The sequence below is a fragment of the Podarcis melisellensis genome (genome assembly GCF_964234715.1).
Source record: "Podarcis melisellensis genome assembly, chromosome: Z".
Taxonomy (NCBI): Eukaryota; Metazoa; Chordata; class Lepidosauria; order Squamata; family Lacertidae; genus Podarcis; species Podarcis melisellensis.
The window spans coordinates 48561468-48576069 of record NC_138547.1 but is presented as its reverse complement, the minus strand read 5'-3'; the positions used below and the strand labels follow the sequence as shown (position 1 = coordinate 48576069).

Below are 14602 nucleotides of genomic sequence, written 5' to 3'. Positions count from 1 at the left end.
GATTGGCAGGAAGGGCAGGCAGCTGGCAAGCCAAGGGCACAGGCTGGCGTGGAAGTTCTGAAAAGACTTTGGGATGCATCTGGCACACCTGAAACCCTGTGCATGGTGTATGTGAATGCGTGCATCAACTGTGCGCTTTTGCCAGAGTGACACCTTCCAGAAAAGCGAAATCCTTTCCTATTTAGAGGTTAAATTCTAATCTCCCTATCTTTGCTGTGATACTATTTTGTGTTTGATGCATTAGCTGGGAGGTGTGGGTGTGGCTGGCCCCCTGCCCCATGATGTATTACTGTTCTTCCATCAATGTCTTCAATCTGTAATAGGCTGTAATTATCAACAGAACAAGGCGTCTGTCTAAGCTGAGCATAGTCAAGGAACAATGAGTCAGCTGGGACAATCTGTACTACAATGTCTGGGGCAGGGGTTGCCATCTAAAAACTGGTAAATATGAGCAGGCACCAAGTTTCTATCCCTCACCATTATTTATCCCTCCCCAGTTCATTTTAAGTCAGGTCTTCTTCTGAAGCTGCGAACTGCCCTCTGCAGTGTCTCCATATCTCTTTGCTTTCTCCCCCTCAACCCCCAAAATAAATATTTTTATTAATTTCATCTATAGTAACATACAAGGAACATAATGTGAAACATAAATAATATTATAAACATAACTTAAAACATAAATGAAACTTTATTCCAGGGTCTGCTACGCACAGTAAAAACCACACAAAAATTACCCAGTATTTAGGCCCCCTAGCTATTTTCATTTAACTTGTCAACTTTTCAACAAAAGCCGTATCGCAAACCCCTTTACACCAGTACAGTGGTACCTCGGGTTACATACGCTTCAGGTTACAGACTCCGTTAACCCATAAATATTGCTTCAGGTTAAGAACATTGCTTCAGGATGAGAACAGAAATTGTGCTCTGGCGGTGCGGCAACAGCAGGAGGCCCCATTAGCTAAAGTGGTGCTTCAGGTTAAGAACAGTTTCAGGTTAAGTATGGACCTCTGGAACGAATTAAGTACTTAACCCGAGGTACCACTGTATTGCTTCTAAGCATGCTCTGTTCTTTCAACCTTGCCTTTGTGTGTCATGTTCTCTAAACATGTGAGAGAGCTGCGCAGGTTGTCTTACGGAGCCCATGGGATGTCTCTTCCAGCACAATGTTCTTTCCTACCCACCGTGTGAGAGGAGATGTGTGCATCAGCAGCTTTTGTTAATAGCAAATAGATTGTTATTTTTTATTTTTTTTAAAGAGTATAGCTCTTTATGCATGAATGATGCAGAAAACACAAATGGTTTTTGGCAAGTCTGCTGCCAAAAGAACAGAAGCAAATAGACGAGTCTTTGGCATCACAGCTCAACTGCCTCTTGAGCATCTGAGCAAGGGAGATGTCTTCAGACCTTGTCAGTTTAATAAACTATCTCCTGCGCCCTTGGAAGCTCTGAGCACTCTCTGAAATGAAATCTATCATAGTCAAGGGAGTGTGAGTGTTCTGGAGCATTTACCTGTGTGGCGAACCTTAAATCTCAGGATGGCAAGTTGCTAGAAGTCTGATAGGGATCTACAAGGCATGTATAATAAGAGCATAACTGTGCTGGGTGAAGAAGTCTGTTCTTTCATCTGTTCTGAATACTCCAGCCATCAGCTTCATTGGATACCCACAAGTTCTAGTGCGGAGAGAGAGAGGGGGAGGAAAAGATTTCTCTATCTGCTTTCTGCATGCCATGTCACCTCTTACCTTTCCTGTAAACCAAGAAGTCCTGAACACTCCAGCCTTTCTTCATAGGGGAGTTACTCCATCTAAATAAATGGTCATTCCAGCATCTTCCAAGACCCTTTCCCCAAAGACATTTCTTTTCTGCCCTCGTCCCTGACTGTTTCCAGCCTTAGTCCACTCCCACTATTAGATTTCTTCCCATAACTTTCTTTAAGTTGGAGGCTCTTCAGTCTATGGACTTAATCGTGATTCGTTTTTGGTTGAATTCCTGGGAATACTGGGATTAAAGGTGATAAACTGGTTGACCTGGTTGCTGGGACAGTAACTAAACTTGTCACTGGGGAATCGAGGGTCCTATTGTCCTGATTAGCACATCATGTTTATTAAACAATGGTTTATTAAACCTTGGCATATCCTGCACTTTACTATGGTTTGTTTACTGCCAGCAAATCATGATCTGAAGCCAAAGTTTTGGTTTGCTTTAACTATGGCTTGGTCTCTACATATGGACCTAGCACCACTCCTTAAGGATCATTTGCCCTCCCCACTCTCCAAGCTACAAAGGCATGAGGTGAGAACAGCTGGAAAGGAAAGCAACCTTTGCAGAAACAAGGCATGACTTGTTCAGCTGTCTGTAGGACAACTTGTAGTTAACCCATGGTTTGTTTAACAAACTACGGCTAAGTGTGAGACTACATTTTATCTCAACACAAAGTTTGTGCTTATAATTTGTATCTGTACTTATATTTTATTGTATTTGTATATCTATTGTTTATTGCAAACCACTTAGATACTTTGCAATGTGTTGTTATTATTCTGCCAGGAATAGAAGCTCAACAAATTCCTTGAGCTGAAAAGAATACTCCAATTTATGGTAGAATTCATTTTGTTAGGAATTACAGGCCGGAGTTGCATTGGCTTAGCTAAGTTATGGGGGTTGTGCATGAACCAGTATTTGCTTCAATCTACTCAACTCAAGAGGGATGCGTGTGGCGCTGTGGTCTAAACCACAGAGCCTTGGGCTTGCCGATCAGAAGGTCGGCGGTTCGAATCCCCGCGACAAGGCGAGCTTCCGTTGCTCGGTCCCAGCTCCTGCCAACCTAGCAGTTTGAAAGCACGTCAAAGTGCAAGTAGATAAATAGGTACCTGTTGCTACCAAAGGCTTAAAAAGTAGCAAGACGCTCTAATCACTGAGCAGCTGGAGGTCATTAGGCTTCCAGGAATCTGAGTTTGTATAAATAGTCAGTCTCCTGTGTGCTTGTTCCCTTTCCCCCTTTTGGGCGTGTTTGCTGATATGTGTGGTTCGTCACCAGGGTTTGTTTTCTTTCTTTTGTAAATAAACCTTTTGTTTGAGTTCCAAACCGCTTGCTCCAAGATTCCTCTTTGAAGGGATACTGCCTCTCCTGCCCTTCTTTGGCCGCTGTGCGAAATGCTCTGCTATAATGGGACTTGTGACGATGGAAGCGCACTGGACATTTACTTAGCATTAAACTAATTAAAGTTTAATGGGACAGTACCGCTCCGGCAGGAAGGTAAACGGTGTTTCCATGTGCTGCTCTGGTTCACCAGAAGCGGCTTAGTCATGCTGGCCACATGACCCGGAAGCTGTCTGCGGACAAACGCCAGCTCCCTCGGCCTATACAGCGAGATGAGCGCCGCAAACCCAGAGTCGTCCATGACTGGACCTACCTTTACTCAACTGAAGGGTTTTTTGTTAACCTTGAAACTTGCATGCGTCTCTGTTTACACCCTTGTGCAAATTAATTGAAACAAAGCATATTTTCTATCTTACACATAATCCTGTACTGAAAACAAACACAAAAAGTCAGTTGATCGTTATGGTGTCGGAGCCTGCAGCCAATAGAAGGAATGATGCCCTCACCATAATATATTGAGGTTCTACAAAAGAGAGTTATTCCAGAGCTGGTAAAGAGGTGTCCTGAAAGTACTGGGATATTGCAGCAGGACCTAGCACCACATCGAAAGTGGTGAAGAAATTCATGACAGAGCAGCAAATACAGGTACTTGATTGGCCAGGAATTCCCCGAACATCAATCCCATTGAGAATTTGTGGGCTATATGCAAAAGTTGCCTCTGTGCTGTGGACTGTATGACTATGGAGAAACTCATTCAGGCGCAGATTCAAGTGTGGTACAGGGATCCGAAAACCAACAGTGACTGTTCGAAACTAGTAGACTCCATGCCAAACCGTGTTCAAATGCTGCTTAAAAATAGCAAAGGTCATATCCGTTACAATAAACTACATTCTTTCAATTAATTTGCACAAGGGTGTATAGTATATGGTATAGTATAAAGGTAAAGGTAAAGGTACCCCTGCCCGTACGGGCCAGTCTTGACAGACTCTGGGGTTGTGCGCCCATCTCACTTAAGAGGCCAGGGGCCAGCGCTGTCCGGAGACACTTCCGGGTCACATGGCCAGTGTGACATCGCTGCTCTGGCGAGCCAGAGCCGCACACGGAAACGCCGTTTACCTTCCTGCTGGTAAGCGGTCCCTATTTATCTACTTGCACCCGGAGGTGCTTTCGAACTGCTAGGTTGGCAGGCGCTGGGACCGAGCAGCGGGAGCGCACCCCGCCGCAGGGATTCGAACCGCCGACCTTTCGATCGGCAAGTCCTAGGCGCTGAGGCTTTAACCCACAGCGCCACCTGCGTCCCATGGTATAGTATAGTATATAGTATAATACAGTGGTGCCTCGCAAGACGAAATTAATTCGTTCCGCAAGTCTTTTCGTCTTGCGAGTTTTTCGTCTTGCGAAGCACGGTTTCCCATAGGAATGCATTAAAAATCAATTAATGCGTTCCTATGGAAACCGAACCGCCTTCAGACCAGGTCTGGGGACAGTCTGTCCCCCGACCTCTTCTGAAGGCGGGCAGGGGCGAAAGTCTTTGCTTCCCCCCCGCCTGCCTTCCCGGGACAGTCCAGGGGGCTTTTAAAATGCTGGCGGGCGGCAGCGAAGGCTTCAGAAGAAGAAGAAGAAGAAGTCCAGGACCTCTTCCCAAGGCGGGCGGGGGGCAAATGTCTTTGCTCCCCCCGCCTGCCTTCAAAAGCCGTCCGGGATAGCGGGAAGCGCTTCCCTGCTATCCCGGACCGCTTTTAAAATGCTGGCGGTGGGGAGCCTTTCGCCCCCGCCGGCCTTCCTGGACCTCTTCTGAAGTCCGGAGGGGGGGGAAAGGCTTTGCTCCCCGCCGCCAGCATTTAAAAAAAGGTCCCCGAGATTTCCCTATGGGCTTTCGTCTTGCGATGCAAGCCCATAGGGAAAATCGTCTAGCGAAGCGTCGCAAAAACCGAAAAACCCTTTCGTCTTGCGGGTTTTTCGTCTTGCGAGGCATTCGTCTTGCGGGGCACCACTGTACCACACTTCCGTGGTACTTGTGTTGTGAGAGCCTTGGTTGCTTAAATGATAAAAAGGAGATAATTGTCTTTAAATATGAGCCTGGGCTTTCCCCCATTCCTTTTATGGAAAGGGTAGCTGAGTTTCTTTTCCCATGCAACTGTCTTGTTAATAGGTGACTTCCGTTTGCTGTAGGCATAATTGCAGTTAGATTTCCCATGAAGACATTGTGAATGGTTGGTGTGCCTCCTGTAATATCTCCTCAGAGTTTTGCTTAATTCACTCGCCTCACTCCAGTTAGATACCAGAGTTTTGGGTGGGGTTTTTTTAATATGAAGAAACCTCTTAAAAGGATCTGTGCTCTCTATTGTTTTTTAGAATCCACCCCTTGCACTACTCAGCCTCATTTCATGTCTTCCAGATGGTAACCTTCCCCTTGTAATAATTTACTGGCACTTCTTTGACAAGAGAACAGCAAATTGATTTCCTTCCTTTAAAGAGAGAGAGAGAAAGAGAAAGAGAAAGAGAAGAAAAATGGGAGGAATATTACACGTACTGTAATTCAATCTTCTTGCATTGATTTTCTGCCTTCAGCCCCCCGCCCCCCCCATATCCGTTTGCCTATACGTACATCCATCTAGTGATCCAGCATTTTTAGAATTAAGGATAAGAAAGTTTCGAAAGGAAGATTTTAAGCTTTATTTTTATGTGTTCCAGGGCTATCCCCCCCAGTTTATGTATTTATTTATATTAGATCTTTAGGCTGCCCCATGGCACAACACCCCCTTTAGCTGGTTTACAACATTTAAAGTGCAAAAGCAGAGAACAGTTGCAACAGAGTATCCATCATAACACCAATGGCAGCAGTAACTAGTAAGCAACAGCCACAGATGGCTAAACTTTCAGCCCACCATCAAAATAGCTATGTAGCCCAAAAAACCAGCAGACAAGAGGAGGAGAAGCCCCCATGTTGAAGGGAAGCCCCCTTTTGCTGGCAAAATAAAACTTGCATAATTCTGATGTTCTTCATTAATTCTGTTGGCAAGATGAAATATATCAAACTATGTTTTCCAGAGCTGCAACTGTGTTCTGCTACAGCAGAAGCAACAAAGAGTTTCAGGCACCGTAAAGAGCAACACATTTATTACGGCATGATCACGCTTTGTGGACCATGGTGCACTTCATGAGGTGCATGAAGTGTTAATCCTGAGTTACTGGTATATATGTGCATGGTTTTTTGTGGGCTGGAATTGTAAACAGTGAAAGAGTGGGTGGTGTTCCATTAAGTGCCGTTCTTTTTCGTGGGGCATAGAGCCAGATTGAAGCCCAAACTCCCCAATAAATCCATGCAGAGCATTTATAACTGTTCGAAACGAAAGCGTGGCTAGCCTGCCTCCTGCACTGTCCCTGCTGATTGCTCCAGCATGCCACCTGAATTTTCGTAACAAATACTGTCCATAAGATACACTTCAGTGGCTTGCAAGGGATCCACATCAACTGCATGATTTCCAGGAAGAGGATGCCCCTATTATGGAGGAGTTTTTAAAGTGAAAGGATATACCAATACTGTGGACACTTTGGTGATAAATTTAGGTGGGGTGGCCAATGCCGTTTCGCCACCTGAGGCAAAGGGGGAAAGTGCTGCCTTCCCTGTGTGTCCTCCCTCACTGCCCCCACCAAGGCCTTGGGGTCACACGACTGTGGCTTCCAGTAAAATTTCATGAGAACCCTCCCTGCAGAGTCATGGGGAGGCCTCTGTGCGATTTCACAGCGTTTTCGCTCCTGTGGCGGGGGTGTGCCTGCAGAGGTGCCCCTTGGAGGTAGGTGCCTCAGTCTGCCTCATGGGCAGGCCCTTGAAGTCCCTATGGGGCAAGCCACCATTTAGATCTACCTCGGCAAGGAATACGGCACTCAGGTGGCAGAGTTATTGAGTGGCTCCATTTTAATCTTTTGTTGTTGCTGCTGTTGCATCAAGGAAAATAAATCTGCAGCACACACATTTTAATAGCTCAGCCCATTTGGTTAAACTATTTGAACTGTTGGTTCTCTCCCCCCCCCCCCCACACACACATTTTGCCGCTTCCTGTCCATTTGCCTTGTTAACAAGATCAAAAGGAGGCATTGGAATTCAAGGTTTGTTCTACACACTTCAAAGTGTGCCCAGATTGATACTGGAGCTAGTGGGGAAAGCTTTGCTGAATCTCTATCCCCCCCCCATAACAGGTTATGCTGCTTTTTTTAAAAAACAAAACCCCCTTCCCTTTTACTAGCCACCCAAAACATTCTAATAATGACTCCCACAACTTGGACACCCAAGCACTCTGGTCTTATATCCTCTGCCTGGCCCTTCTATGACATCACAGCAGCCTTGCCAATGACTGGGTTTGGAAGATCGTGCACGCCAGGCCTCTGATGATATGATGGGTGGAAAGAGGGCGGGAAAGATAACCGAGAGAGAATTTACAAAAGAAGGGGAATGAATGTAGATAGGGGTCCAAGAGAAGCACATATGGATTGTTGGTGAGGTGGAGCTATAGGCTGTATGAAATCTGTGTGCTGCCTGAGCACCATCATGCTAAGAGAGTGATCCATCAGAGAAGACTAAAAGTGGCTGGAGAAATCTGAGCATGGCAAGAGAGCTGTAAAACAAAAGCAGCCTCCGCTCCCTTCTCGCAGGACAGTGAGCTGTGTTTAGGTGAAGTGAATAATGTGCATCCTAGACTCCCCCAGCTTCTGGCTGGTTTCCAAACAGGCAACTTGTAGCATTAATTTTCAGGAGGGTTTTTCTCTCTCTCTCCCTCCATCCCATCCCTCTGTCCCATGTCTGTCCACGTCTGATTTTTCTCCTGCATGGCTAAATCTGGAACCACAAAAAAGCAGATTCTGGGAGGTAGAGGTGAAAAGGGAATCACTGAGCTCTAGGTATGCTCAGTGCCAACCGGACAATTATAAGTTGCTGTATGCTCATTTTGAAAACCAAGTGATTAGTAATAATTGATCTCCCCCCCCCCCCCGATTATTTTATTGGTTTGTGGAGCAGTCCATCAATGAGGCATGCAGCGGGTGTCTCGCAATGCAGACATTGGTGAGGTTTATAAGTGCACTTTTATGACATTCTTCATCTTTGAAAAGGGTTCTTGTGGGGATTAAATGGGGAGGGGGAGAACTTGAGCTCCTTAGAGGAAAAGGTGGGATAGAAATGCAATAAATATGTTTTGACTTCGGACCTCCGCTCAAGTCGGCTATAAGTGGTTTGCCTGATGGGTCCTCAGTTCTGGCTGCTAGGCTCCCCCTTGGCTTTGACCTCCTGACTCATGTCTCTGGTTCCTGGTTCATGTTGAGCAGCTGCCCATCAGCTGCCCAGCCATGAGATCCTGTGGACCTTCCCAAAAATCTCTTAAGCCTGTCAAACTATGCTACTGAATTCCAAGCTCCTTTCACCTGCTACTGCTGTTCCATCTTCACCTGAGTGTTTCATGAGACATGCCGTTGGCTCATGATCACCTTTATAAAGGTCTTCAACACAGCTGCTTTTCCAGAGACCTTGTTAAATAAATTACCTGGGCTAGGTAGGTAGGGCCCTCGCCACCTGCTCTTATCTGACAGGGGGGAAATGGGTCAGCTGCCTCTGGCATTCTGTACTCACGCAGGTAACATTGACTCCGATTGTATTTCTAACACCTTCAAAAGGCAGGCACAGCATCCGATGGAACGTGCCATTTTTCCAGGAAAGGTTGCAGCTTTCAGGGCTTTTCAGTCTAGAAAAAGCTAAATAACTGGGGGTGGAGGGAGTACAGCTAAGCGATGGGAGTTGCTCCTAAAAGATGGCCATCAAATTGGAAGGCTTTAAAGTGGGGGGGGCATTATCTGTTCATTTATATTTACCTCTGCATCATAAAAAAATCAAAACAGTTTACAATAGTGCCTATATATAACAATTTTTTAAAAAAAAGTTTTTTAAATTACAGAAATATGAGGATCATGAACCTGGCTAAGTGTAGATGTTTTAACAATAGGATCACAGATAAAAAATATTTTTTAAAAAACAAAAAACAATAGCATCACAGGTTGTCAGCTAGGTTCCCCTGTTAGCAGTCCGGCCACCAGAATACACAAATTCATAGAGGCCATCTGTGTCTGCTAGCCATGGCAGCTGTGCTCTTCCCCATCGGCTGCAGGCAGTAAGTGCTTCTGGTTGCTGGAGGCCACAGGAGGGCAAAGTGTTGCTGTTGTGCTCAGGTGCTGCTTGTGGGTTTCCCATCTGGTTAACCACCGTGAGAAGAAGATGCTGGGCTGGATGAGCCACCTGATGCAGCAGGTTCTCGCCATGTTATTATGTCCGGCTTTTGGGAGGGAATCCTTGCTATGCTCCAACGACAGTTTCATTTCCTTCATATTTTCCCTTTTAGGGTTTTTGTGGCACATTTGTCTTGCTTCCCTGAGCTGTCTCTGTGGGTCGGGGGGGGGGACGTTCTCTGTGTGAATGCAGTTCCTGACATGGGGGGAAACAGCTGGCAGCAAGTGGAGGAGCACTTGCTGGGCAGATGTTTCTTTTCCTGTGGATTTTAATTCCCCTCCCCTTTTTTTCTGAAGTAACATCAAACTTGGCATTTTTATTTAATTATGTGGGGTCCCCCCCCCCCGCAGCTGTATGTAGAATGCAAGCAGGCCAGAAAGGGGGAAAGAATGAATCACCAGTCAGCTGTCATCTGGAGTGAGGTTGAGGCAAGAGGGCCGATGCATCTCCAGTACATGATTTACTAATCTGTTCTTCATTGTTGGGGCCTGTCAAAACAATAATTTTATGCCACTAATTTTAGTGAGTGATCGACTCAGTTTGCATGTAACTCTAAGCCAAACCATGGCTTTGCACACCTGTGAGAGTATGTAAGCATCCAGAGAGCAGACTGAGGCCTCTCTGCTTCTCTGCAGCTTTTATTCCTGCTGGGCTAAACCGTAGTTTGACTTGACTTGACTTGAGAGAGAGAGAGCGCGCGTGAGAGAGAGAGAGAGAGAGCGTTTAAGGTCAGCAATAATGAAAGAGCATACCTTGTTTTTCTCATTAACATCAACAGGCTAAAATTACTGTTTTGATGATACCATAAATAATTAAGTGGTTGTTTTGAGTGTGTCAGAAAATGTTAATGAGCTGAACCTGATGGCATAATGGGATGCATGGCTTTTGCAGCAACCTCATTGTGCAGACCAGTAAGCAGTTGCTTGTGAATTCAGAAACCTGTAGGGTTAAGAAGATGGTTTGTCCTTTAACTGAGTTGCTTTTTGGAGATACAAACTTCAATTGCTACCTGACCTGCTGGATAGAAAGAAAGAAAGAGTTGAAGATTTGCTCAGAGCATTTCTTTTATTTATTTATTGCATTTAGACCCCTCCTTTTTCTCCAAGGAGCCGGGGGGGGGGGGAGTAGACATGCTCATTACTGCATGTAATAGAATTAACACCCCTAGTGGACCCATTGGCAAAAAAATGGATTGCGCAGATTTTCTGGCATCAGTGAGACTTGAATTGACAGCAAAAAGAACTTGAGCATTTTGGGAGCTCCTCTCCCTTGGTTCCACCGACTCTGGGGACCTTTCTTGTGACTGGCCTGGCCCAGTGCGATGCTCCTACCCGTGGATATCAGTAGCTGCCTTTTCTTTTCTCCTTTAAACATCTGCTGACAAGTTTTTCATGTTGCCAAGCTTATGTGGGCAATTAAAAAAGCATATTTCTATAACAGTGAGTTTATCTCTGGTTTAAATTTTTTGATTTGCATGGTTATTATTATATGTATGGATATTTGTTTCAAATTTCTTTGATTTTTTTTAATGGATAGCAGTGTACATATACGTTTAAACAAATAAATAATAAATTTTGTAAGCTAGTTAAGTTATGGCTGGATATTTGTGCTCTCTGTGACTTTTGCAAGAAACAGTCTTCCTTACCCTTAGGCATAAATGCAATCATCCTGGCTTTTCATGACAATTTGCTGCTGTAAAATGTCTGATTATCATCACTGAGTGTACATTTTGCTCCTCACTGCCATTTAACTCCCACCACAACACCTTTTCATCTATGGGTCCACCAGCTAAGATTTCAATTCATGCATTTAACAAAGAGAACTTGGAGCCCACGGAAACTTATTAAACCCATTAGACTTTCATGTGCCACTAGAGTCTTTCTTGTTTTAATTAGAAACTTTCCATTTGCGGGTTCAGCCTGTTTTATTGCTTCCTGTTCAGTGTCTTTTGATCACCCCTTATTTCTATTATAGGCATAGGAAGCTGCCATATACTGAGTCAGGCCACTGGTCTGTCTAGCTCAGTAATGTCTGCACTGGCTGGCAGAGGCTGTCCAGGGTTTCAGGCCGGAAGTATTTCCCAATGTTGCCGGGAGATGCCATTGGGGATTGAACCCAGGACCTTCAGCATGATAGCTCAGTTGATAGAGCATGAAACCCTTAATTTCAGGGTCATGGGTTGGAGTCCCACGTTGAGCAAAAGATTCCTACATTGCAGGGGGTTGGACTAGATGACCCTTGGGATGACTAGATGACCCTTGGGATGACTAGATGACCCTTGGGATGACTAGATGACCCTCACCAACTCCACAGTTCTTGGTGAGTCACAGTCCTTCCTATCCACATTTAGGTGGGGCGTTTATAATTGGTTCTTATTTCTCAGCAGACGTGTATAGGACTGCTCTGTTAGGCAGAGTTCAGCTTATTTCCATTATCCCCCACCCCAAGTTTTTTCCTTATCTTTCATAGCAAAACAGTTCTATTCTGGAAAGGAACTTTTCTCAATGGAGCTTATTTGTCTTTAAAAGGATCTTGGCTGTGCTGAAGAGAATTTCTGGATATATGGCACTCGTTTACATGCTGAGTGGAAGCTCTGCTCTTAATTGCTTTTCTGAAATTAGTTGGGAGTGGAATGTCTTGATGGTGCTAACCTTCTCTGATGTAGAAATGAGGCTGCTTAGGAATGTAGTGATTTGAAGCCCTGACTTGGAAGTATTTGTAGCTGGCCAAGATCCGAAACATTAGGTTGTGGGCATGGGATGGCAGACCCAAAATATTTTCACACTTAAAGAATTGCTGCAAGGAACATACTCCAAAGAATTGCCAGTATTTAGAGGAAACATGGAGCAAATATGGAACTAAAAAAACCCCCAAACAGTCTTCATAATTTCTTGCCAATTTCTGCTGGTTTACAATGTTTTATTTGCAAGCCTTCAATAACAAGAGTGGGAGGAGAAGTGAAGATATCACAACAAATTTGTTTATCTTGGTATCTAGTTGCTAATCATTCTTTGAGGCTTGGCTGTGCCAGAAATTGGGGGGGGGGGTTTGCTTGGGTTCCTTTCTATCCATTCTAGAAAATAAACATTTTATCATGCAGAGGGACAGGAATGTAAACTGTCTTTCTCTAGGTGAGCCTTTCTGGCTTTCCCTTTTCTGACTTGAACCTGTGTCTTAATGCCCAAGCATCAATTCCCAGAGTTGCCTGGGAAGGGGGGTTGATTGTTAAACCACTCTGGGAGTTCTAGTTCTGCATGAGGAATAGGAGGTCTCCTACCCACTCTCAGCACCCGGAGCTCCAGCTCCCAGGATTCTTTGGGCATGACAGTTAAAGTGGTGCCATAGTGCTGTAAATGCATGGTTTGCATATGACCCACGGTGTGAGTTTGTGCTCTTCGTTCTTGGAGGCTCTCTCTCTCTCCCCTTGCCCTCTCCAAAATGTGCATCTTACTCACATTTAACTGGCGCAGTTTCAACCATGTGTGGCTGAAGGCAGCTTGTTAATATTGTGCAAGTTAAATCCAAGCAAGACAGAGAACTTAAAAACTCTTTTCATGCCAGGTCCTCTTGAGTAAACCGGTGCGAGAAGAACTTTTGGGCTCTCTGCCATGATTGGAGGGTAAAGCCCACTCAGTACACAGGTTCTGGGAGCATGGGGGGTGCGCTCTCTTCCTCCCCCGCCCCCAGTAGCCACGGGGGCAGCTCCGAGGGTTTGGGTATATGCGATTTCCGTGTATACCCAGAACCCTTGGTTCTGAACCCTCCTAAGATGTGGTTGTACTGGATTTAAAGAGATAGCTGACTTGAAGGATTCTGCAATGCCAGCGTTGTCCTGTATATGCCACCCAGGTCTGCCTGTACTTATTGTTCCACAGCTGTCACAGCTTACTAACCCATGTCAGAAGCGATGCTGCCTCTAAGCTCTGAGATAATGAACTCATTGTGCTTTGTTTTTTTAAGCTAGATGAAAACTCTGTTGCTTCACCTCATGCACTCATCACTGCAGACACTGATGCGCACTTGTGTCCTGCGGCACAGAACCAGTTCAGGCATGCGTGCCAAAGCCTGGGGAAGTGTTCAATCTGATTGAGCAATGAAGATGCTTCGAATGTTTTTTGGCAGGGAGAGGCAAGGGACGGGACACTTGTGTCAGTAACTGGATGCCCGCTCAGATTAACATCATGTATTAAATTCATTCTTAGGGACATCAAAGAATGCTACTGATAAGAACCTCTTGGAGAACGTGGGCTTTCTCTGCCTCGCTCTTTCAAGCACGTGCCCCATTGTCAGAATATAGGAAACTGACCTATGCCGCTTCTGACCATGGCTCCATCTAGCTCAGTATTGTCCACACTCACTGGCAGCTGCTTTCCAGGGCTTCAGGCAGGGGACCTTTCCAGCTGTACCTGGAGATGCCATTGGGGAATGAACCTGGGACCTTCTGCATGCAAAGCAGGTCACCCAAAGTTGGCTGTCTGAAGGGCTTGGCATTGTCTGGACTGCCTTGCAGGGGGCTTCCCAAGGTTTTCAGATGGAGGGCTTTGCCAGACCTACCTGGCGATATCATTGGAGATTGAAGCTGGTGGCTTTCAAAGCATTTGTTGAACTATTGAGCTACGATGCCCACCCAAGGCATTTGTTTTTTTTGTGGGAACTTGGATGACTTCTGTTTTGTTCACTAAATAAATTAGCACCCAGGAAAGCATCGGCTGTTGCTAAATCATTGCTCTTTCTATTAATCTCTGTGTCTTGCACAGACACCAATGGCTGCTAGCCCCAATGGCTGCACTCTTGTCTAAGAGGCAAGAGGCAGCGATTCTTCTGAATACCAGCTGCTGGAAGCCACAGGAGGAAAAGTGCTCTTGTGCTTGGGTCCTGCTTCCAGCCTTCTTCCCACTGGGGCAACTGCTAAGCCACTGCTAAGCCACGGGATACTGAACTAGATGGGCCATTGGCCTCATCCAGCAGGGCACTTCTGATGCTCGCCCCATCTTCCTCCCCTGGGCTTTGCTATCAGGTTTCAGTACAAGCTGCTGGAAAGCTTGCCTCCAGCACTCCAGCACCCTTCACCTTGCCTGCATTGTGGGGGGGGGGCTGAGTTCCCCATGGTTTCCCACCCCATTGAATTCTGGAAGCAGCCTGTGCCAGAGGGTAAACTAGCCTCTTCTCCTCATTCAGCTTTGATTAAGGCATGGATGGAACTGGACTTGGCACAGCCTTCACTCTGCACTTGC

General features: G+C 45.6%; 2 protein-coding genes across 2 annotated transcripts in view; one reads left to right on the top strand and one right to left on the bottom strand.

The window, feature by feature from the left end:
- The window catches only part of HS6ST2 (heparan sulfate 6-O-sulfotransferase 2), a 139696-nt gene that overhangs the window by 22427 nt on the left and 102667 nt on the right, over positions 1 to 14602 (top strand). The window lies entirely within an intron of this gene.
- Positions 10818 to 14602, bottom strand: part of IL13RA1 (interleukin 13 receptor subunit alpha 1) — a 439968-nt gene continuing 436183 nt past the window's right edge. Inside the window, exon 11 of the mRNA XM_081896993.1 lies at positions 10818 to 10827. The gene's annotated coding sequence lies outside the window, so the exon portion shown is untranslated. The remainder of the gene's footprint in view (positions 10828 to 14602) is intronic.